The sequence below is a fragment of the Bos indicus x Bos taurus genome, chromosome 25, assembly GCF_003369695.1.
Source record: "Bos indicus x Bos taurus breed Angus x Brahman F1 hybrid chromosome 25, Bos_hybrid_MaternalHap_v2.0, whole genome shotgun sequence".
In the NCBI taxonomy this organism is placed as follows: domain Eukaryota; kingdom Metazoa; phylum Chordata; class Mammalia; order Artiodactyla; family Bovidae; genus Bos; species Bos indicus x Bos taurus.
The window spans coordinates 37,906,500-37,930,950 of NC_040100.1; the positions used below are offsets into that span (position 1 = coordinate 37,906,500).

The 24,451-nt window shown below is 44.7% G+C and overlaps 1 protein-coding gene across 10 annotated transcripts in view; it reads right to left on the minus strand.

Moving 5' to 3' along the window:
- The window catches only part of RBFOX1 (RNA binding fox-1 homolog 1), a 2,434,604-nt gene that overhangs the window by 2,022,049 nt on the left and 388,104 nt on the right, over positions 1-24,451 (minus strand). The window lies entirely within an intron of this gene.

Consider the following 24,451-nt stretch of genomic DNA (forward strand, 5'->3'; position numbering starts at 1 on the left):
TGTTTCACCTGATGTTTTATTGCAGCCAGTCTTTGAAATGTGGAGTTCTCACTTTTAAAGAAAGAGCAGTAATATAGTTCACATATCTGGTTGTCAGTTCTGGTGAGGAAAATTCAAGGACCTCTCAAACTCTTCCATCAACTCAGTGTGTGGCTGCCGAGGATTTAGATACCTCTCTTTCAGTGCAGTGTTATTAGAGTCAGACAATCTTGGATAAAAACTTGAGCTCTTCCTGTTCCTAGCTGTGAGATTCTGGGCCAATTATTTCTCTATTATGAAACTCAGTTGCATGATCTGTAAAATGGGGATAATACCTACCTCCAAGGGTTATCAGGATGAGAAGTAATTACATTTAAGAAAGCTCCTGGCATGAGTCAAGGATTAACACATGGTAATCTCTTCCACTGCAAGTATGTGTCAGAAGTACCTAGACTGTGAATGTCATGCTTGTCTTGAGTACCGCCTCATAATTACAGAGTTTCTCTTTTCAAAGTGCTTTCCCATCGATGATCTCATTTTAACCAGTTTTTATCGAATACTACTTGTGACAGCAGCATGGTGTCCCTTTTTATTCTTAGACCCCCCCAAAGGGGATCAGTGGTGCCCCCATGATGGTAAGGTTTTTAATGGATGCAAATTTTCAAGGCATGACACATTTATTAATCCTTCATTGGAGTAAACTGTAACAAAGCCAGCAGGAGCAATCATTAATTTACATTAATAGCTTTCAGTGTTGCATACCCCAGCGCCTGACATGAAACAGTAATCTGAAATCAAACTATGGTTGTGCCCTACATGAGTTCATGTATCACAGCCCTTTAGACCCAGTGCTCATGCATTTCAACAAGGGTAAGATGCATGAGTGCTACACAATGCACACAGGAAAATATTCACCTCCTTACTATGGCCTTTAAAGTTCTACCTCCTCCAGACTCATCTCAGAGCACTCAACTCTTCTTCAGCTGGATGAATCTTTCTATATATTCTGCATACACTTTAGGCTTATTTCCACCTCAGGGCCTTTGCACATGCCATAGCACTGCCCGAGACATTGCCCCCTCCCCACTGCTCTTTGCATGACTGGATCTTTTAATCCTACAAGTCTCAGAAAAAAAAAAATCTTTTTTTTTTTTTCCCAGAAAGGTCTCTCTTTCCTGACCACGTTATCTAAGAGGTCCTCCCTAGAAACATTGCTTTACCCTATTTCTTTGCCTCGGAGCCCTTTGTTGTTCTTATTGCTGTTCAGTCACTCAGTCATGTCTGACTCTTTGCAACCCCATGGATTGCAGCACACCAGGTTTCCCTTCCATCCACTATCTTCTAGAGTTCACTCAAGGTCATGTCCATTGAGTCACTGATACTATCCAACCATCTCATCCTCTGTCATCCCCTTCTCCTCCTGCCTTCAATCTTCCCCAGCATTGGGGTCTTTTTCAATGAATCAGCTCTTCACATCAGGTGGCCACAGTATCGGAGTTCCACCTTCAGCTTCAGTCCTTCCAATGAATATTCAGGGTTGATTTTCTTTTGGATTGACTGATTTGATCTCTTTGCTGTCCAAGGGACTCTCAAGAGTCTTCTCCAGCACCACAGGTCAGTGCCATTATGACATTTCAAGTTTATCTTGCTTATGGTTGCTAATTGTATAGTCTAATTACCCTTACAAATGCAAGCCCTAGAGGGAGGGACCTTGTCTAGTCGTCATATCAAGCATGTAGAACTATGACTGGAACATAGCAGGTTCTCAACAAACACTTGGTGAATGTGGGAATGAATGGTGAGCCATCTTCATATCAGCATCTTCCAAGTCCAAAAATGTTTTCACAAGAGTCTAATGCTTCTGATCGCTCCTCAAGGTTGTGACCTCAGATATTTCCTTTCTTCTCAACACCTTCTCCCTCATTCCCCCTGCTGTGACTCCTACCACCTACACTTTTGGTTGTCAACTGCATGCCTCCAGCAGACCTGCCTGCTGGGATGTAATAGAAATGCATTTACAAGGCAATCAACAACCTATAGCCTGACTCAATGTGAAAGCTTTAGTCATTAAAGGCAATTCCAAGTATATAGTTGAATCCTTCACTTATATCTGTGTCTAACTTAGCCCCCATGGTTTCAAGTCTACATTCTAGGAGACACAGAGAGAGAGAGAGGGAGAGAGTCCTGAAATTAAATAGGAAGAGAAAGTTCACTAGGATATTGGGGTGTAACAGTCTTAGTGTCAAAAAAGATTTTTTTTTTCAAATGGGGCCTCTTTATTCCTCCATCAAACAAAATGAGCAGATCTTCAGGAGACTAAGGCCTTGTTTTCAGTAAGACTGCCCCCCAGAATAACAAAAGGTTTATTGATGATGTCCTGTATCCATACCTCCAAGCCAAGCTTCATGCCCTTACACTTGACTTTGTTCCTAGTCAGTCCCTTAAAAGTCCCATCCTTTTTGTTGAAGTCCCTGTTGATAAACTCTTGCTAAACCAATCAGCTATTTACTCTAATTCCCCCTTCAGTTTCTGTCTTTGATTCAATACACATATGAGAGAGATTATTTTCTGACTCTTCCTTTTCTTAAAACAAATAAAGAAGCAAAAAAGGATTTCTAGGTGATAGATAACAGTGATAGCTAGCATTGACTGAACACATACACGTTATACCAGGCGCCATCATAGACACGTTGCTCTCATTATGAAAAGTACCCCATGGAGTCCTCACCACAGCATGCCTGAGGTAGGTGCAACCGAAACAGAGGTTCAGAGGGGAGATTGGCTTGTCCAGTGTTACACAGGAAATCTATATAGAGTCTTATCTCTAATTTGGAATGCTCTGCTGCCAAAAGCCATTACCTTCATCCCCATACTAAAAAGTTCATTACCAGGGATTAATTGGCTAAAAGGACTTCAGAAAACAGAATTGATGATCAGCAGTTCTGTTTGGGATGTACGAGCATGACTTCCCTACCGTGTGCTATTCACTATTAGTGCCTACCTGAACCCAGGCTGACGGGCAATTCCTGGCTGGACGGAATGAAGATATGCACTCACAGAAAATATCATGGTATCTTTGATGGCCTTGCCCTTTCTGGGTTCCACTGCTTAGCTGCTGTTTACCAATTAGCTGAACAGCTCTGTATTGCAACAAGGCATAAATGGAGTAATGAATTGAGATGCAGGTTTCATAAAAGTGATTAACTGCTAAATTCCAGTTCAGCTAACAGTTCAATTATCCCATTTTGCATCTCAGCCTTCCATCCAATTCTGCATTCACACAGCCCCAATCACTGAGGCACCTACATCCTTTGCATTACCATTAATTAAGCCATCGCTCTTTCCCAGGAATCTGTCCACCCTTACTCGTGAGCTGGGTTTGCAAATAAGGATGGGAAGAGAGAGAGTTTTGAGAAGCAGATTTTAATTGTCCTGGAACAGGGGACTGACTCAAAGTAGATATTAATGACCACCACCCTGCACATTTTGTCACCACCTTCCTCTGAGAACACAAATGTAGATAAACTCCATGATGTATATGTCCACACAAAATAAGTAGTAGGAAGTGCGGAGGAAGAGAAGACACATCGGCTGAGGTTTTCACCCGTCTTTGGTGGTTAACAGGTTCCTGGGGAAGGGATTCAAATGCCTAGAAGAAAGTACTGATTAACCAGGTCACCATTCTGGACCATGGACAGGACCCTCTCTTTATGCTTGTTTGACTTCAAGTGTCAAAAACACATGACTCCCTCATCCTCATCCCTCCACCCACCCCCGGCACACACAGACCTCTTCACTTCCTATATTGATTAGGGTTATTGGTTATAAGTGATAGAAACTGGCAGGGATATGTTTAATCAGGAAAGGAGTTCTAGGGAAGGATACTGGATTGCTAACCAACTTGCCACGGAGACTGGAGAATAAAACCAGCCACCACAACCAGAATGACCACAGAAGAGACCAGTTTGCACCACACTGCCCTCTTCAGAGGGTGCTGATTGGCTGGTGCTGCCACAAGAACAGGCTCTGAGCTCTCCCTCCAGAGCCAAAAGGAAGCACTGGATTGGCCCACGCTCACAGTCCCACACCAAGAAGGAAGGAAATGGCAACCCACTCCAGTATTCTTTCCTGGAGAATCCATGGACAGAGGAGACTGGTAGGCTACAGTCCATGGTGTCAAAAGAGTCAGACACAACTTAGCAACTAAATCACCACCACCTGGAGGAGGGCATGATGACTCACTTCAGTATCCTTGCCTGGAGAATCTCATGGACAGAGGAGCCTGGCGGGCTACAATCCATGGGGTCACAAAGAGTCAGACACGACTAAAGCAACTTAGCATGCATGCACAGTCCCACATCAAGCTGCCAGGGAGGGGAAGAGTGAGTATCTGGACACTTTATACTTATCGTGGTGATCATTTTGCAATACATACAAATATCTAATCATGCTGTACACCTGAAATTAAAGTAAGGCTATATGTCAATTAGGTGTGTGTGTTCAGTTGTTTGGTCATGTGTGACTCTTTGTGATTTCCAAGCACTGTAGCCCACCAGGCTCCTCTGTCCATGGGATTTCCCAGGCAAGAATATTGGACTGGGTTGCCATTTCCTTCTCCAGGGGATCTTCCCAACCCAGGGATTGAGCCCAGGTCTCCTACATTGCAGGTGGATTCTTTACCATCTGAGTTAGGGAAGCCCCTTAACTTTTAACACCCCCCTAAATTATATGTGTAATATATATAATGTATGGTGCATGCTCAGTCACTTCAGTTATGTCCAACTCTTTGCAACCCTATGGACTGTAGCCTGCCAGCCTCCTCTGTCCATGGGATTCTCCAGGCAAGAATACTTGAATGGGTTGCCATGCCCTCCTCCTGGGGATCTTCTCAGCCCAGGGATCAAACCCACGGATCATCTCCTGCATTGCAGGCAGATTCTTTACTGCTGAGCCAACAGGGAAACCTGATGTATGGTGACAGGTACACAATAATTGTTTAATAAATGCAATTTTAATAAATAAGAGGTAGATGGACAGATAGATGAACAGATGGATGGGTGGGCAGAAAGGTGTGACCTCTTTATCCTTGAAACGATCCCCATCACACCCTGCTTTGTAGGCAAGGACTAGCCCATGGAGCCTTCATGCTCAGATGATGATGTTCCCAGAAACGGGGGTTAGTCTCCTGAAACTGCAGCCAACAGGAGCTCTATTCGCATGTCTTTACTCCCAAGGAATGTCTGTAATTTCCAGGAGTCACTAGAGGAAGTGTGGCCAAGGGGGAGGGGCAGGCAGAGCGATCCCACACACACCATCCCCAGGGAGAGAGGACGTGAGAGCAGATGCCACTAATCATCCTGCTCTCCCTGACAGATGGGCCACATCACAGCCTTAGAATCCATCATCAGCTCCCAGCAGCCACAGGGGCTGTGAGATGACACCCGGGTGCCTTCCAAGGAGGCATCAGTGTTGAGGTTCGATTGCCATGTTTAAACATAAACAGCTCACTCTTCCCGTGCCTTGTTTTCTATGTTTCCATTATCTGACAAAGTTGGGTCCAACTGAGAAGGAGGCAGCTGTGTTTGGGAAGCCATTGTCTTTTTTCCCATTGGGCACGTGAGCTGAGTTCTCTATTGTCCACATCTGTGGCTGCCTGGCTGAAAACCCAAAGAGATCCTTGTCTCTTTTCCAACACAAACATGTTCAGTCCAAAGCCCAGAAATGATTCTGTAGTAAAAAACCTCTAACAAACTTGGAGAAACTCATGGGCTGTTCATCCTTCTCTTCTTTCCTTAGGATCCAAAGACATGCTGTTTTCAAATATCTACCATGAGCCGCAGCCCGGCCCATATGTCGCTGAATCTGTATAACCAGTTTCAGGGTTTCCCAGGTGGTGCTAATGGTAAAGAATCCACCTGCCCATGCAGGAGATGCAGGAGATGCAGGTTCGACCTCTGGGTCAGGAGTAGGAAATGGCAACCCACTCCAGTATTCTTATCTGAAAAACTCCATGGGCAGAGAAGCCTGGTGGGCTACACAGTCCGTGGGGTTGCAAAGAGTCAAACACAACTGAGCAACTGAGGCAGGACAGCAAGTTTCCACTGTGCAGATGGAGATGTGGCTGGCCCAAAATCAGATTTACACAAGTCTCCAACCAGGAGCTGTAGGCAAACATTTCTCAGAGATGATGTTTTGCCACTGAATTAGGTTCCATGCATACCATGAGGTGCTTCTAGTTTTAAGCAGAACAGGACCTGAGCACTGCCAGAAAGCCCCCTCTACCTCCGCTTTATCCCCTTGTCAAGGCTTTTTCCACACATGATGGGAAAGCTCCAGGAAGAAGAAGAATCTGGCAGAAGAGAGGTGGGCTGCAGAGTCGAACAAGGCTGGGTCCATCTTAGTCAACTTGGACCTGGCTGTGGGACCACATCACTAAACCTGCCCCCCACACAAGTGCACAACTCCTCTAATACTCATATACTTATTATAATACTCATAATAGACATGATTATCATATCCATTTTAGAGGAAAGTAGAAATTACATGAGAGAAAAACTCATACTCATCCCCCGAGTCTTAGCGTTAAGTATCAGGTTCTCAGAAGCAGCTTCTCTGGCCCCTAAATCAAGTGAAATCCAGTTGCTTATACAGATGTTCACAATGCCCTGTGCATCTATTCATTTTAACACTTGATGTGCTCATGATTCCTTCTTAACTACATGCCCCCCATCCTAGACTTGATAATGGGGTATAAAGCTGCTTTGTCTCCCTCTGCTTAACCACCTCCCGGAACAGCACTACACACGGAAAGAATACACAAAGAATAAATATGATACGGCAATGGATAACATTTGCAAAGCAACCAGCACAGTCCCTGGCACACAGTAGGTCTTCCAAAAGCATGAGTTCTTTGCCCTCTTCTTCTGGATGTACTGAGGCCTCCTGGGTTTCCTCACTCCCCTTCTGTACAAGATAGAAGAGTAGGTGAGAAACAGCAAGTGCTGGAGAGGGTGTGGAGAAAAGGGAACCCTCTTGCACCGCTGGTGGGCAGGTAAATTGATACAGCCACTATGGAAGACAGTACGGAGATTCCTTTAAAAAAAACTAGGAATAAGACCACCAGATGACCCAGCAATACTGCTTCTAGGCATACACCATGAGGAAACCAAAACTGCAAAAGATGTGTACTCCAATGTTCATTGCAGCACTATTTACAATAGCTAGGAGAAGGCAATGGCACCCCACTCCAGTACTCTTGCCTGGAAAATCCCATGGACAGAGGAGCCTGGTGGGCTGCAGTCCATGGGGTCGCAAAGAGTCAGACACGACTGAGCAACTTCACTTTCACTTTTCACTTTCATGCATTGGAAAAGGAAATGGCAACCCACTCCAGTGTTCTTGCCTGGAGAATCCCGGGGACGGGGGAGCCTGATGGGCTGCCGTCTATGGGGTCGCACAGAGTCGGACACGACTCAAGTGACTTAGCAGCAGGAGGACATGGAAGCCAGGGTGCGAGATGAATGGAGAGAGTAGCATGGAAGCATATTCACGACCATATGTAACACAGATAGCCAGTGGAAATCTGCTGTGTGACTCAGGGAACTCAAACTAGGGCTCTATAATGACCTGGGAGAGGGCGGTGGGAAAGGGTGGGAGACGGGAGGGAGGTTCACGAGGGAGGGGACATATGCACACCTATGGCTGATCCATGTTGATGTATGGCAGAAATCAAACCAATATTGTAAAGCAATTATCCTCCAATTAAAAATAAATTAAAAATTTTAAAAATGAGTGGGTGGAGAGGGTAGTTGGCAGGTGGGACACAGCAGGTAGCTGGGGCAGGGGAGTGAAGAAATGCAAGTCATAGGTGGGGGGGGTGCATACGTGGGGGGAGAGTGCCTTCTACCCGAAGGCAGACATGACTTCACTGAGTCAGAACTGCTGCATCACAGACCCCTTAGGTTTGATGGGACAACCAGTTCCGGTCTTGATAACGGTGATACCAATATCTGGAGACCAAGCAGAGGCCTCGTTGGGGCTGGAACGTGGAAATTCACAGTGAAACTGACCTTTCCTGGGAGCCAGGGAGGGGAGGGGACATGCAAGGGATTAGTTCCGTCTTCAGGACAGTTTGACTTAGGGAGACAGCAACCTTCTGCACCTTCCCTTAGTGACTGTTGACCTTGAGCGAGACCCTGTCACCCTTGCCGCCTGTCTTCTGAGTACCAGGCTCCCGCTTCCTTGTGACCCTGTAATATGAGCTGTTTCTCGTTGACTGGCTCCGTCCTTGCCCCTTTTCTGCGACTCCTACTTGAATAATGAGCTCTAAATATATTTTTCTTGTTCTAAACCATTTTTCTTTTCTAATGCTAAATTATAAGGCTTGTGTGTGTCAGCAGGAAAACATGCCCTGCTTTTCCAAGGGATGCAGAGATACTGTTCGATGTTCTTCCAAACTGCTGTGAGAGGGTGGGGGTGGGGTGTTCTACCCACTGAAGCACCAGCCCTGGAGTGGAGGCTTGTCTACGGCCAGCACATCGCCTCTGTAATTACTGGTCCAACCCCAAGTCCCCCAATTATTTCTGAAAAAGTTCAGGATAAAGAAGGACCTTCTATTAATTATTAAAAACAAAAACCCAGAGATACACACATATAGCAGAAGACTTCTTATCATGCCTCCTTTATTCTAAACATCTGGCCAAAACCATCAGATACCACCGAATTTAGCCAGGCTTCCTGTAAGTCACACAAATTACTGGCAACTCAAAACAGCCAGAGTTTTCCCCTCTTGATAGCATTATCTCCAGCTAATGGAGGCAGTGATTATGAAAAAAAAAAAAAAATTCAGAGATGGATGTTTCTGGCTCTTTCACGGCTGTGCTCTTTCCTGGAACAATATGACTTACTATTAGTACCCTGTTTGACTTAAAAAAATAATAATCAGGTGAAGTAGCAGTCAAGTGAAGATTCTGGAGAGTCCCTTGGACTGCAAGGAGATCAAACCTGTCAATCCTAAAGGAAATCAACCCTGAACATTCATTGGAAGCACTGATGCTGAAGCTGAAGCTCCAATACTTTGGCCATCTGATACAAAAAGTTGACTCATTGGAAAAGACCCTGATACTGGGAAAGATTGAGGGCAGGAGGAGAAGAGGGCAACAGACGATGAGATGGTTGGATGGCATCACTGACTCAATGGACATGAGTTTGAGCAAACTCCAGGAGATATGAAGGACAGGGAAGCCTGGCGTGCTGCAGTCCATGGAGTCACAGGGTTGGACATGACTTAGCAACTGAACAATAACAACACTCAGTCTTGTAGGTAATATACCACACTTACCCTTTTCTATAAGTTGGGTCCTTTCTAGGGTCTAGAGAGGAATGTATGTCCTTTAAGAAAGAAATACGCCCAAACCCAGACCCAAGAAGTTCAGCATAACAGATATAGCTTACAGTATGTGCCAAGGCCCTGTGGCATGTCCAGAACAGTCAGGAAGCAGTAGAGTGAGGTACAAACAAAGACAGGCAGGAAGTCAGGAGTCCTCCAGACACTTGCATCTGAATCACCCTTGGGCAAGTTTCATGACCCCTGAAACTGAGTTTCTGCATCCGAAACTGGGCTGGATCTGCCCAGATAGCCTCAAAGGGCCATTCTAAGGCTCATACAAGGCGATACAGGGAATTACGGTACTGACAATGGAAACTTTACATCCCTAAGGTTCTATCTGGTCCATTTCCAGCCTCTAGATTGACGCAAATATCCCAAAACAAATAAAAAGCCCATAAACTTTTAACTAGAAACCTGAGAAAATTCAGAGAAGTAGCACCTCTTTTATTTCAGTTCTCAAACATGCAAATCTCTCTACCCATTTAACTGGGTTATCCAAAGAACACAGCATGGGCTTTTATTATTCATCGCTTTGAGAGAAAACTGATTATATGTATGACTTTTACCTGGGAAAAGGCAATGGCTGTGATTTAAATTTGAATATTCTGCCAGGCTGGTGGGTGGCATCATTTACCACCCCACACCACCCACCCCCACCAAACACACACACTCCATCTTACATGAATATAGTGGGAAAAATTGAGTAGTAATTTTAAATTATAAAAAGACAAGGAGTCTTATATTGACTGGATGGTCTCCTCTCTCTGGGCAGCTCTGAATTAGCAAAAGCTTCGAGTCCTAAAAATAACAGGGTGAAAGAGGCACCGCTATCACAAAGGTTTGCATTAGCACTTTGATCACTTGCCCATCAAACTGTGCATTTCTGTATAGGAAATGGAGAACAGCTTGTCTCCACAGTCTATTATAATTACCACTAAATACTCCAGAAACTTGGCAGTTTTGAATTTCATAACACCCATGACTGACATTCCTAATTAATACTATTGTTTTTCTCCTCTGGCTGAATTTCCTGAATGCCAACATGCATCGCATACACTAAAAACAGACATTAAAGAAAATAACATCAGTGTTAATCTCCAGCACAAATATATCAAATGCCTCAGTGAAGTGTATAGAAAAGAGCTGGATTCCTATAAATAATGGAGCTCCCCTGCCTGATCATCTTTATCCTCCTACGCTAATAAGATGGTAATCTTTCTCCTCCTGTGTCCTTGCTCTGAGATTTCAGGACAGCTTTTGGTGAAGTGCACTCCCAGCTCTTTTCTTCTCTTGCTTTACTTTTAAGTTGCGGATTGAAACTTTCAAAGAAAACCTTCTAGCTTAAGTTAGAAATAGCATCCACTGGGCACTCTATAAATAGGGGATCTGCAGAAGAGAGCAAGATGGTCTAATTTGTGCTTTCTAATGGATGTTTTTCTGGTTTGCGTGGGGCTAAGAGCACCCAGCATTTGCTGACGCTTCTCGTTTACTATGTGGGATGGTTCAGAGCTGGGACTTCGGCGTTTGGAGGCTTCGTGTTTTGAATCCTGCCTCTGCCATCCAGAAGCTGGGCCATTTTCTTAAGTTCTCTGAGCCTCAATTTTCTCATCTGTAAAATGCAAATTACCAACAGTACCTATTTCAGAGAGCTGTTCTGAGAATCCAATGAGAAGGTAAATAATGACTTTGGCAGAGGCTCTGACACATAGGACTACTTAAACTTAGTTATTAGATTTACCATTCAGTTCAGTTCAGTCACTCAGTCGTGTCTGACTCTTTGGGACCCCATGAATCGCAGCACACCAGGCCTCCCTGTCCATCACCAACTCCCAGAGTTCGCTCAGACTCACGTCCATCGAGTCAGTGATGCCATCCAGCCATCTCATCCTCTGTCGTCCCCTTCTCCTCCTGCCCCCAGTCCCTCCCAGCATCAGAGTCTTTTCCAATGAGTCAACTCTTCGCATGAGGTGGCCAAAGTACTAGAGTTTCAGCTTCAGCATCAGTCCTTCCAAAGAAAATCCCATTGCTGATCTCCTTCAGAACATACACTTAAGTGTGGAAAATAAGTCTCAGAAAAGCGGTGGTGTTAGTCACTCAGTTGTGTCTGACTCTATGACCCCATGGACTGTATTATATGGCCAGGCTCCTCTGTCCATGGAATTCTCCCGGCAAGAATACTGGAGTGGGTAGCCATTCCCTTCTCCAAGGGATCTTCCCAATCCAGGGATTGAACTCAGCTCCGCTAGATTGGCAGGTGGATTCTTCACCACCTAAGCCACCAGGGAAGCCCATCTAAGAAAAGTACCAGGCACCTAATAAGAGCTCAATAAACTCATATGGCTGAACCGACAAGAAAGACATTTCTATGAGGTGCCCAGGACGTTAAATTGTATTTAAATTAAAAAGAAGGGAACATACATGAGTCTATGACTCACGTTGTAAAGAGTGACAGCTGCCTCTTCTCAGATGGCCAGGACCTTGGACAGTATCAAAGAGCAGAAACTTGCAAGTGAAAATTAGACCTCGCAGCTTCAGAAGTGAATACACAGTTGTTTCCATACCTTTCATATCTCACTCCATGATCACAGTTTTATTGGTGTTGGTTTTGCTCTTGATGAGTTCCCTGTGGATATAGGCGATAGCAGGATTTCACTCACTCTGCATTTCTGTCTTGCTTCCTCTACTTTTTCTAATTCAAGATGGATTAATAGTTATTTTCTTATTGTGGCAAAATTAAAAAAAAAAAAACTTACCATTAGCAACATTTAGTACATTCACAATGGTGTGCAGCCATCACCCCTATCTAGTTCCAGAACATTTCAACATGCCAAAATGAAACCCCACACCCATTAAGTCCAACCCAGCCTCCCCTCCTCAGCCTCTAGCAATCATAAATCTGCTTTGTGTCTCTGTGAACTTTATTCTATTTAACAGATGCAGACACATACGATATTGGACCTTTTGTCTGGCTTCTCTCATTCAAGTAGAATGCTTTCAAGGTTCATCTACCTTGCAGCATGTATCAGTACTTCATTTCTTTATATGGCTGAATAATATTCCATTGTATGGATAATACCAAATTTATTCCTCCATTCATCCATTGATAGACATTATTATTTCCGCCTTTTGGCTATTGTGAATAGTGTCACTATGGATATTTGTGTACAAGTCTTTGTGTGGGTCTATGAACTAGGAATGGAAACAGTGTCAGACTTTATTTTTTGGGGCTCCAAAATCACTGCAGATGGTGACTGCAGCCATGAAATTAAAAGATGCTTACTCCTTGGAAGGAAAGTTATGACCAACCTAGACAGCATATTAAAAAGCAGAGACATTACTTTGTCAACAAAGGTCCATCTAGTCAAGGCTATGGTTTGTCCAGTGGTCATGTATGGATGTGAGAGTTGGACTACAAAGAAAGCTGAACACAGAAGAATTGTTGCTTTTGAACTGTGGTGTTGGAGAAGACTCTTGAGAGTCCCTTGGACTTCAAGGAGATCCAACCACTCCATCCTAAAGGAAATCAGTCCTGGGTGTTCATTGGAAGGACTGATGTTGAAGCTGAAACTCCAATATTTTGGCCACCTGATGCGAAGAGCTGACTTATTTGAAAAGACCCTGATGTTGGGAAAGATTGAAGGCAGGAGGAGAAGGGTATGACAGAGGATGAGATGGTTAGATGGCATCACAGACTCAATGGACATGAGTTTGGGTAAACTCCAGGAGTTGGTGATGGACAGGGAGGCCTGGCATGCTGTGGTTCATGGGGTCACAAAGAGTTGGACACAACTGAGCGACTGAACTGAATTGAACTGATGAACTAGGAATGGAATTTCTGGGTCATATGGTAATTCTATGTTTAACTTCTAGTGTTGATACCCTACATTTCTACTCAAGAATCACCCTTTCCTCACGATCCTTGACCTCAGGCAGTCAGTTTATATGATCCTGTGGCTTGACCTCAGGCAGTCAGCTTACTCTTACTCTGACAGGACTGGTTTAGGGATGGGTATCTGACTTGGGATAACCCAAGGAACAAAAACCCTGGGGCTTTTGCAGGAACTTAGCTCCCACATGGAGGTGGGTGGGCAAAGGTAGTAAAACTCAAATCTGGAGCTGCTGGCGCCCATTATCCCACTGAGAGGAGAAAGCCTGTCTGAGAAGGCAAAACAGAGGAAAGGAGTGGGATGAGACAGGTTCCTCAAGGCATCATTAGAGGACCCAGATTCCATCAGGGTAACAGGAAAACCCCACCCTCTAGAGTGTTCAGGTTTGTATGGTAACATTTCATTTTGTAGCACTTAGTTTTAAGTTGAGACTTCCTTGTTGCCTTGTCCAGCTGTTTACATGGGTGCTCAGATTGAGTGGGCAAGGGTCATTTGAACTTAAATTTTGTAATGCAGCCTGAATACTACATCCACAGCTGTGATGGTTATTTTATGCATCAACATGACCAGGCAAGAGAGTGCCCTGCATGCTAAGTTGCTTTAGTTGTGTCTGACTCTTTGTGACTCCATGGACTGTAGCCCGCCAGGCTCCTCTGTCCATGAGATTCTCCAGGCAAGTATACTAGAGTGGGTTGTCATGCCCTCCTCCAGGGGATCTTCCTGACCCTGGGACAGAACCGGCCTCTCACGTCTCCTGCATTGGCAGGTGGGTTCTTTATTGGGAAGCCTGTGTGATGGTTAATTTTATGCATCAACATGACCTGGCAAGAGAGTGTCCTGATATCCGATTAAATACTATTCTGGGTGTGTCTATGGAAGAGCTTCTGGATGAGATTAATATCTGAATCAGTGGACTGAGTAAAGCAGGCTTCTCTCCCCTATAGCCCCACCCAAGTCCTTGAAGACCTAATAGAACAAAAAGGCTGAGTGAGAGAGAATTTCTAGTCTCTCTGCCTCAAAGTCTTCCAGCAGGGACACTGGTCTTCTTCTGTCTTTGGACATAGACTCGGCCTGCACTTAAACCATCCGTTGTCCTGGTTCTCAAGCATGTAGCCTTGGAGTAGAACTCTACCTCATTGACCTTCCTGGGCCTCCAGCTTGTCAAGTGCAGTTCTTGGGACTTGTGAGTCTCCATCACTGCATAAGCCAACTCTTTGTAATAAATGAATATGTGTGCGTGTGTGTGTGTGTGTGTGTGTCTACACACCTATATAACCTATTCTTTTGGTTCTGTTTCTCTGAAGAATACTAACAACAGTATCTAATTACGGTAATGATTTCTCTACTCAAAACATGGGACAACCAGCTCCAGAGCAACTGAATGAGACTTGAAAAAAAAAAACAAACCAGAGGGAATATAACATATCAGGGGAGTCAGAAGTGTGCTCCACCTTCTACCAGTCCAGTGACTTCAGACCAGGTAGACGCATTTCCAAGGTAACAGTGCATGACCTCACCGTGTTAAGAGGCATATGAAACAGAAGCGCTTGGGAGAACAGGGTGGAGCCTGCTGTCAAAAGCTTTCTCACACACAAAGGAAAAACTGACATCTTTAGGACAGTGGGAAGGGGGAGAGAGAGGCTGCAGGTTGGGTTAAGTGAAGAGTTATGCACACCCACCTCCCTGTCACTTCCCCCAAAGCATTCAGAGGCTACAGTTTAATCTGAAGAGGAAAGAAAGGATCCAGCCTATTTATGCTTCCCAGCAAGATAAGGGGTTGCAGAGATGCCTGGGAGTGTAGGACTGTATCAAGGATCCCTCCAGAAGTACTTCCCAGCAGCCCCTGCAGTTCTTAGAACCACCTCTAGTGTTTCAGGCTACCAATCAAGCCTTCTGTTCAAAGTACTGTTCTTTCTCACAGACCTCTAAAGCTCTGCGATAAGCTTCTGAGAAAGATACGATTTTTGCTTCAAGGTTTATTCAGCTCAACCAAAGACCTCAGAGATGACCTTAATTTTATATATATATTTTTCCCCAGTCCTTTTCAAAAGTCCTTTTCTAAAAGTGTGCTGGTTGATGATGTGGTTGCTAGAATGTTTTTCCCCTCCCAGAGGACAAAGCGCAGCATTTCTAGAAATGCTTCATTAAGAAGCCAACCCAAGCAACCACCGCCACCCCCTGATAGTTGTCCAGAGGCAGACCCTCTGCCTTTGCAGAAACATCCCCGCCACGGGCAGTTTCACTGCATCGACCAGTTCATTATAAAGTCTCACTGTCAGACCCATTCCCTCGACTAATCCAGAGAGGTGATGAAGGGGTTCTTTCTTTTTATTCTTGTTACTTTGGAATTTCTTCCTTGGTGGTAGAAATAAGCAAGAAGAAAAACTAATCCTAAAAGAGCATCCTCATAGAAACACCAACCAAAAAGGATAAATTAAAAGATGAAGCAGGAAACTAATCTAGAATATCTGACCAACCTAAATAATACAGACAGGCTACATATGATCTTTAAGTAGATATTTTTATTATTGACTACATTGTTGTTGTTGTTTTTGTTGAGTCGCTAAGTTGTGTACGGCTCTTTGAGACCCCCATGGACTGCAGCACATCAAGCTTTCCTATCCTTCACTATCTCCCAGAGTTTGCTCAAATTCACGTCCCTTGAGTTGGTGATACCACCCAACCATCTCATCCTCTCCCACCATCTTCTGATTTACTATATACCAGACTGCTCAAGGCTATGGTTTTTCCAAAGGTCATGTATGGATGTGAGAGTTGGACTGTGAAGAAGGCTGAGTACCGAAGAATTGATGCTTTTGAACTGTGGTGTTGGAGAAGACTCTTGAGAGTCCCTTGGACTGCAAGGAGGTCCAACCAGTCCATCCTAAAGGAGATCAGCCCTGGGATTTCTTTGTAAGGAATGATGCTAAAGCTGAAACTCCAGTCCTTTGGCCACCTCATGCGAAGAGTTGACTCATTGGAAAAGACTCTGATGCTGAGAGGGATTGGGGGCAGGAGGAGAAGGGGACAACAGGGGATGAGATGGCTGGATGGCATTACTGACTCGATGGATGTGAGTTGGTGATGGACAGGGAGGCCTGGTGTGCTGCAATTCATGGGGTCGCAAAGAGTCAGACACGACTGAGCTGCTGAACTGAACTGAACTGAGACTGCAAAAAAAGATGTCTCAAGATTTTAAGTTGATAGTTAATGAAGCACCTTTAACTCCATAAATCCTATGAAATTAGAAATAAATAACCCCAAATTGGCCCCCCAGACTACCTATCTATAGTGTGTGTGTGTGTGTATGCACACTTGGTAATTTAAAATCATACTTTTAAAGAGAAAATCAAAATGGAAATCGCAAACTATGTAGAACTGAGTGGTAAGGTTTTTGCAGAGCAAAAGTGATAGGGTACAGCCAAAGCTGTTCCCAGAGGAAAATGTATAACCTTAAATGGATTTGTTAGACAACAAGAGAGTAGTTAACTAAACCGGGCTTTCAACTCAAAAAAAAAAAAAAAAAAAGCAAGGGGTGGGGAGGGGATGAAATAAACCCAAAGAAAATACTAAGAAGATAATTACTAAAGTTAAAAGCAACTGTTAACGTAACCAGAAAACAAAACAAGCAATGATCACCATGAAAACAGTGGGATATACCAATAGTCAAATGCTTTTACTTTGTAAGTATCAGTAGAATAGGTAATGATTTTTCCTAAAAGTAGGTGGAGGCACCTTTAATGACCTCAGCTTAATTCTGGGGTGGACCCTGAACAGCCTTGCAAAGAAAAAGCCAGACACACAGAGCCGCACATCTGTAAGCTTTTCACCACTTTGTCCATATATTTGATTGGGAGATGGAATGAAACACTCAGAGCCACAAGCTGAAAGGTATTTAACGCATACAAAATGAGCTGTGGTGAAATGAGCTCAGTGAAAAATCCTGGCATAGCTCACAAACATCACATCTCTGCCTTTCAGCCCGACATTTTCGAATCATGATTTCTCTTTGATTCTTTAAACAGAAGTAGAGATCTCTTCTCTATTCAGAAAAAAAGTACAAGGGAGAGGGAAAATATGGGTCATAACTCATCCTTCAGGTTTCCAGCTTCATCCATCTAAAGTGGACAACCCCACCCCACCCCTAGGCCACTTCTTGTCACATCACCTGCTTCCTTCTTTTGTGAAATTTGTCAGTCTATAAGTGCCTTATTTCCTCGTGTCTGTCCCTCCTGGAATTCAGGTTTCAAGGAAATGGATCTGCTCTGTCTTACTTACTCTTCTCTCTCCCATACTCTCCATAATACCTGAGACATCCATGGAATATTAATTAAATGGAGTCATGTACCTTGTCACGGGAATAATATGCAATATTATTGAAGACTCGCCTTAAAAGACGTTTGCTCCTTGGAAGAAAAGCTATGACAAAGCTAGACACATATTCCAAGGCAGAGACATCACTTTGCTGACAAAGTTCCATATAGTCAAAGCTATGGTTTTTCTAGTAGTCATGTATGGATATGAGAGTTGGACCATAAGGAAGGCTGAGAACCAAAGAATTGATGCTTTTGAATTGTGGTTTTGGAGAAGATCCTTGAGAGTTCTTTGGACTGCAAGGAGATGAAACCAGTCAATCATAAAGGAAATTAACCCTGAATATTCACTGGAAGGACTGATGCTGAAGATCCAATACTATGGCCACCTAATTCGAAGAGCAGACTTATTGGAAAAGACCCTGATTGAGAAAGATTGAGGGTAACAGGAGAAGGGGCAATGGAGGATGAGATGGTTGGATGGCATCACTGACTCAACGGACACGAATTTGAGCAAACTCCCAGAGATAGTGATAGAGAAGCCTGGCGTGCTGCATTCCATGGGGCTGCAAAGAGTCAGACATGACTGAGCGACTGAACAACAACTGAAGTCTCCCCTTAGCTCTGTTTGTTGTGCCAAGGGACTGCGGGGCCTTTGCTTTGTTTTGCGGGAACCCACATGGAAGAAATGAGAGAAGCGGAAATGGGATAACGAGTCTCATTCAGGCATCTGTTTCACACGTTGAGAACTTCATCTGACTCCACACTGATGGAACCCCCTCCCCTTCCTCCCCAGCTGCCACCCCCTCTGCACCGCCTTCATACCCACATTGGATTTGCCCGGCTGGGACTTGAGAAGGCCCCGGTCGATCAGCACCAGCCTCGTGAGTCGCGCTTGGGTGCGCACTTTTCTCAGTCATTAGACACGTGAAGAAGCTGACACGTCTGGAGGATTTCTCCTGTGGAGTCTGGCAGGCTTGAGTGGGTGGCAGTTTTGACGGCTGGGGCCTGATTATCCCATTCACCCTATGACATTTCCTCAGCTCTGCTTCTCTCCCAACACTCATGCCAACAACTGCTTTCAGTGGACGCCTCCGAGACGTGGGGCCTGCTGGCACCTGCCCCCATTTCTGTGGGCTCTGAGGGCATGGCATGGCCCTGTCTGGCCTCTACAGGCATGTGGACAGGAGGCCTGGGAGGCCTTGGAACACAGGCCCAGGACCCCGTGAGAAGGCTCGAGGTGGGTGCAGCGGAACCTCTCCTTCTACCTAGCCTGAATTTTCTGGGATCTTCTCTAAGATTAGTGGTGCCAGGAAACAAACACAGGAAAACAGCTAGAGAAACACTAGCCACTCACCCACTCCCTCATTCATTCATTCATCCACTAAGTGCTGAATGAGTGCCAACTATATGCTAAACACTGAACCTAGTGCTGGGCTCACGGTGTGGTCCCAAAGCTCCCTCCCGCTGCAGCACTTGCTGGTTGGGGACACAGCAGAAACACACAGTCCCATATATTATGTCACTGTGACTGCTGCTAGAAATAGAAGGAAGAAGATGGTATATAAGGTAACAAAGTATGGGTTTTTTTTTTTAGCAGTGAAGAGCTCAGAAACAACCTGTCTGATGGGATGGCCTTAAAGTTGAGACTAAAGCAGAATCAGCCGGCTGCCTGGAAAGCAAGAGGAACCACTCACAGGTGCACAGATTCTCAGACAGAAAACAGCTTGTCCGGGGGAACTGGAAGAAGACCACTGCAGCTGGTGCAGCGTGAACAAGGAGAGAGCCGCCGGGGGTGATGAGAGGGGTGGACAAGGAGCAGAGTGCACAGGGCTTGTATATCAGAAAAGGCCCGGGGTTATTTCACGCTGAAGACAGTGAGACACCAGAGGAGGATTTTCACCTGAAAGCAGCATTATCCTTCTATATCCACCCAGTCCCTTCAGTTGTGCCTGACTGTGCGGCCCTATGGACCCTAGCCCGCCAGGCTCCTCTGTCCATGGAGTTCTCCAGGCAAGAATACTGGAGTGGGTTGTCATGTCCTTCTCCAGGGGGTCTTCCTGACCCAGGGATCGAACCTGCGTCTCTTATGTCTCCTGACTTCTCAGGCGGGCTCTTTGCCACTAGCACCGCTTGTGAAGCTATTATCCTTCTATGGGTCCCAGGAATTAGGGAAAAAAAGGAAAAGGAACTTGGACCCCAAGCACCCAAGAGCAGCATTTCCCAAGGGCAGAATTCTCATTTTCTGACATGAAATGCACATTTTCTGGGACAAAGTCATGTATTCTAGACCTCAACTACAGGAATCCTTAGAGGAGTTTGTTAACATTAAGAGTACAGAGTCCTATTGCAGAATGTCTAGGAGGAAGCACCATACTCTGTGTTCTTTAACTAGGTCGTGACTGATGCTGGTGGACAGCTTGGCTTGAGAACCCCTGAGCCAAGACATGCAGTCTCTCTCAAGTGTTACAATTGACAAGTCAGCCAGTAAATAAACCAAGCACAAAGCAGGCAAACAGCCAAGGTGAGAAGGTGAACACAAGAAGGGCAGGATCTGTGGGAGAAGACAGGGTGCCATAAACACCTGTCTCCTCAGTGAAAGGAGCGCCAGGGAACCTTTCTGATGCCCACATGCCAAGGAATTCCACAGCCTCTGGGACATCTTGAGCACTGGCTGGTCCCTAAAGAGAAGGCTGCCACCCCGTTGATGAACACCTGCTTCACTGGGAATGAAACAGTAGAAGAATCCAAGGCAGGCTCCTTGACAAATTTCAACTACTGACTTGAAGACTGCTAAGACCCACAGGTGCCTCTTAATCATCTATGATATGGAAAGCACGAATGTTAGGGTAAGTGCAGACCCAAGTGGTGACCCAGAGTGTGACCTGGTGCCTCCAGCTTTCCAACCACGTTCACGCTGGCTGGCCACAGAGCGTTCTACCCGCAGCTGCATCCTCCACAGCACTGGGCACAGTGCCTCGCACTACGTAGGGGCTTTGTCATTGCTGACTACAATCAGTACATAACTAGTTTTGGAGGAGGCTAACATCAAAACTCAGATTGCATCTCCCAAGCTCTCAACTGATGATCGACTTGACTATGCCCATTATAGCTGGCTATAGAGAGCAATTTCTCAGCCTCTGCATTACTAGCATTTGCGTGCTAAGTCTCTTCAGTTGTCTGATTCTTTGTGACCCCATGGACTGTTGCCTGCCAGGCTCCTCTGTCCATGGGATTCTCCAGGCAAGAATGCTGGAGTGGGTTGCCATGCCCTCCTTCAAGTGATCTGGGATCAAACCCACATCTCTTATGTCTCCTGCATTGGCAGGCAGATTCTTTACCACTAGTGCCACCTGGGAAGCCCTGGTGGCTCAGACGGTAAAGAATCTGCCTGCAATGCAGAAGACCTGGGTTCAATCCCTGGGCTGGAAAGATTCCCCAGAGAATGGAATGGCTACTAGCATTTGGGGCTGCATAGCATAACTGTCCTGTGTATTATCGGATGTTTAACAATATCCCTGATGTTATGGAATGCTTGCATCCCCCACCAAAATACACAAGATGAAAGCAAACCCCCAGTGTGATAGTATCAGGAAGTGGGACTGAGAGATCGGATTAAGTCATAAAGGTGGAGCCCGCGTGAATGAGATGAGTGTCCTTATAAAAGAGACGCCAGAGAGCTCCCTCAGCCCTTCCACCATGTGAGCACACAGCGGGAAGATGGTCATCTATGAACCAGGAAGCAGGCCCTCGCTAGACACCGAATCTGTCAGGACCTTGGTCTTGGACTTGCGGCCTCCAGAACTATGGTATGATGTCCCGGCACAGCAGCCTGAACAGACTAGGACATCTGGCCTCTACTCACTTTATCCCAATAGTACATCGCCTCCCTCCACTTACAACTAACAAAAGTATCTCCAGACATTGCTCAATATATTCCCGGGGTGGGGGAGGGGTGCAAACCACTCCCCACTGAAAGCCACTGCGATGGATAAGTAACATTTATCCAGCATTTATTCTATGTCAGGCACTGCCTTTGCCATGTGACACACACTTATTATTTAATCCTTGCAACACAGGGGTGAGAAAGGTGCAACTATGCTCATTTTACAGATGAGAAAACTGAGGCTCAGAGGTGGTGGAGCCGGATGTTGAACTTAACTGTCCAGCTCCAATAAGTTACCACTCCACCCACCACTTCCTGTGTCACTAGGGACTCGAGTATCACAAAGAGGCAAAAGAATCCCATGCAATTTTCTACTTTTTGTGTGTTTAAACTTCCTTAACAAATTTTTACAGAAAGAACAAAACTATCAGAATATAGAAGCTGTAGGGGATGACTTCAGGGCATTGGTTCTCAAAGGGTGCTCAGGCCCCCAAGTCTCCCACTGGGGATCTTCCAGGTCAAAACCCTTTCTCAGGAAGACTGTGATGTTACCTGCCTGACTCACTGTCCTCACTCATGAGTGCACAGTGGAGTTTCCAAGAGATCACAGAGCATGTGATGATACCACTGCTGTAACAGATAATGGAATCTGTGGTCACATATTCCGGCATTTTAACAGTCCTCAGTTTTGAATTCTAACATGGTAAGTATCAACAGACAGCACTCACCTAAACAAAAAGCTCTTCAATATATTTAAGAGTGTAAAGGGATCTTGAAACCAAAAAGATAGGGAATCTTTGCTCTAGATTTAAAGAAACTCAAAGTATACTGTAATGGTGTTTTTCTTTCCAGCTTACTTCACTCTGTAGAGTAGGCTCCAGTTTCATCCACCTCATTAGAACTGATTCAAATGTATTCTTTTTAATGGCTGAGTAATACTCCATTGTGTATATGTACCACGGCTTTCTTATCCATTCATCTGCTGATGGACATCTAGGTTGCTTCCATGTCCTGGCTATTACAAACAGTGCTGCGATGAACATTGGGGTACACGTGTCTCTTTCCCTTCTGGTTTCCTTGGTGTGTATGCCCAGCAGTGGGATTGCTGGATTGTATGGCAGTTCTATTTCCAGTTTTTTAAGGAATCTCCACACTGTTCTCCATAGTGGCTGTACTAGTTTGCATTCCCACCAACAGTGTAAGAGGGTTCCCTTTTCTCCACACACTCTCCAGCATTTATTGCTTGTAGACTTTTGGATCGGAGCCATTCTGACTGGTGTGAAATGGTACCTCACTGTGGTTTTGATTTGCATTTCTCTGATAATGAGTGATATTGAGCATCTTTTCATGTGTTTGTTAGCCATCTGTATGTCTTTTTTGGAGAACTGTCTGTTTAGTTCTTTGCCCCATTTTTTGATTGGGTCATTTATTTTTCTGGAATTGAGCTGCAGGAGTTGCTTGTATATTTTTGAGATTAATCCTTTGTCAGTTGCTTCATTTGCTATTATTTTCTCCCATTCTGAAGGCTGTCTTTTCACCTTGCTTATAGTTTCCTTTGTTGTGCAGAAGCTTTTAATTTTAATTAGGTCCCTTTTGTTTATTTTTGCTTTTATTTCCAGTATTCTGAGAGTTGGGTCATAGAGGATCTGGCTGTGATTTATGTCAGAGAGTGTTTTGCCTGTGTTCTCCTCTAGGAGTTTTATAGCTTCTGGTCTTACGTTTAGATCTTTAATCCATTTTGAGTTTATTTTTGTGTATGGTGTTAGAAAGTGTTCTAGTTTCATTCTTTTACAAGTGGTTGACCAGTTTTCCCAACACCAATACAGTATACTAACACATATATATGGAATTTAGAAAGATGGTAACGTTAACCCTATATGCGAGACACCAAAAGAGACACAGATGTATGAAAAGTCTTTTGGACTCTGTGGGAGAGGGTGAGGGTGGGATGATTTGGGAGAATGGCATTGAAACATGTATAATATCATATGTGAAATGAATCGCCAGTCCAGGTTTGATGCATGATACAGGGTTCTGGGTCATCCCAGTGGGTGCACTGGGATGACCCAGAGGGATGGGATGGGGAGGGAGGTGGGAGGGGGTTCAGGATGGGGAACATGTGTACACCCGTGGCAGATTCATGTTGATGTATGGCAAAACCAATACAATATTGTAAAGTAATTTGCCTCCAATTAAATAAACTTATATTAAAAAAAAACAAACAGAAAAAAAAGAAAGAAACTCAAAGATACAATGGTCACAATGGAATGTGTGAACCTTGATGGGATCCTGGCTTTTAAAGGAGGATTTATGTGAATATTTAGGGGAGCAACTGGGAAAATCTGAATATTTATTGTTTTTTAGATATCATGAGGGAATCTTCATTAACTTTTTCTTGAGTGTATGAAAATCCTTGTTATGAAGAATGTTTTTTATTCTCAGGAGGCACAGGCTGAAGACTTTAGGGTTGATAACCTGAAGCTTACAGCAGTGTGCATACACACACACACACATGAATATGCCCACAAATAAAAACACACACATGCACACACATACCAATACACATATATGTTTAGACAAAGCAAAAGTGGAAAAATGTTCATTGGGCTTGGGTAGCGGGCTTCCCCAGTGGCTCATTGGTAAAGGATCTGCCTACAATGTAGGAGATGCGGGTTTAATCCCTGGGTTGGGAAGATCCCCTGGAAGAGGAAATGACAATCCACTCCAGTATTCTTGCCTGGAGAATCCCACGGACAGAGGAACCCAGTGGGCTGCAGTCCATGGGGTCAAAAAGAGTCGGACGTGACCAAGCACACTGACCAGGGCCTGACCGGTGGATCTGAGCCTACACTGCATGCCTCGTGTATTATATTATTCTCTTAAATGCTGTGCATGTTTAATAATAAATAAGTTGGAAAAATAGACTCAACTTCGAGTCATGAAACAATATGGGGAGGGAAGACAGGAGGCTTTTCTGTTTTCCAAAATGAAATCTCAC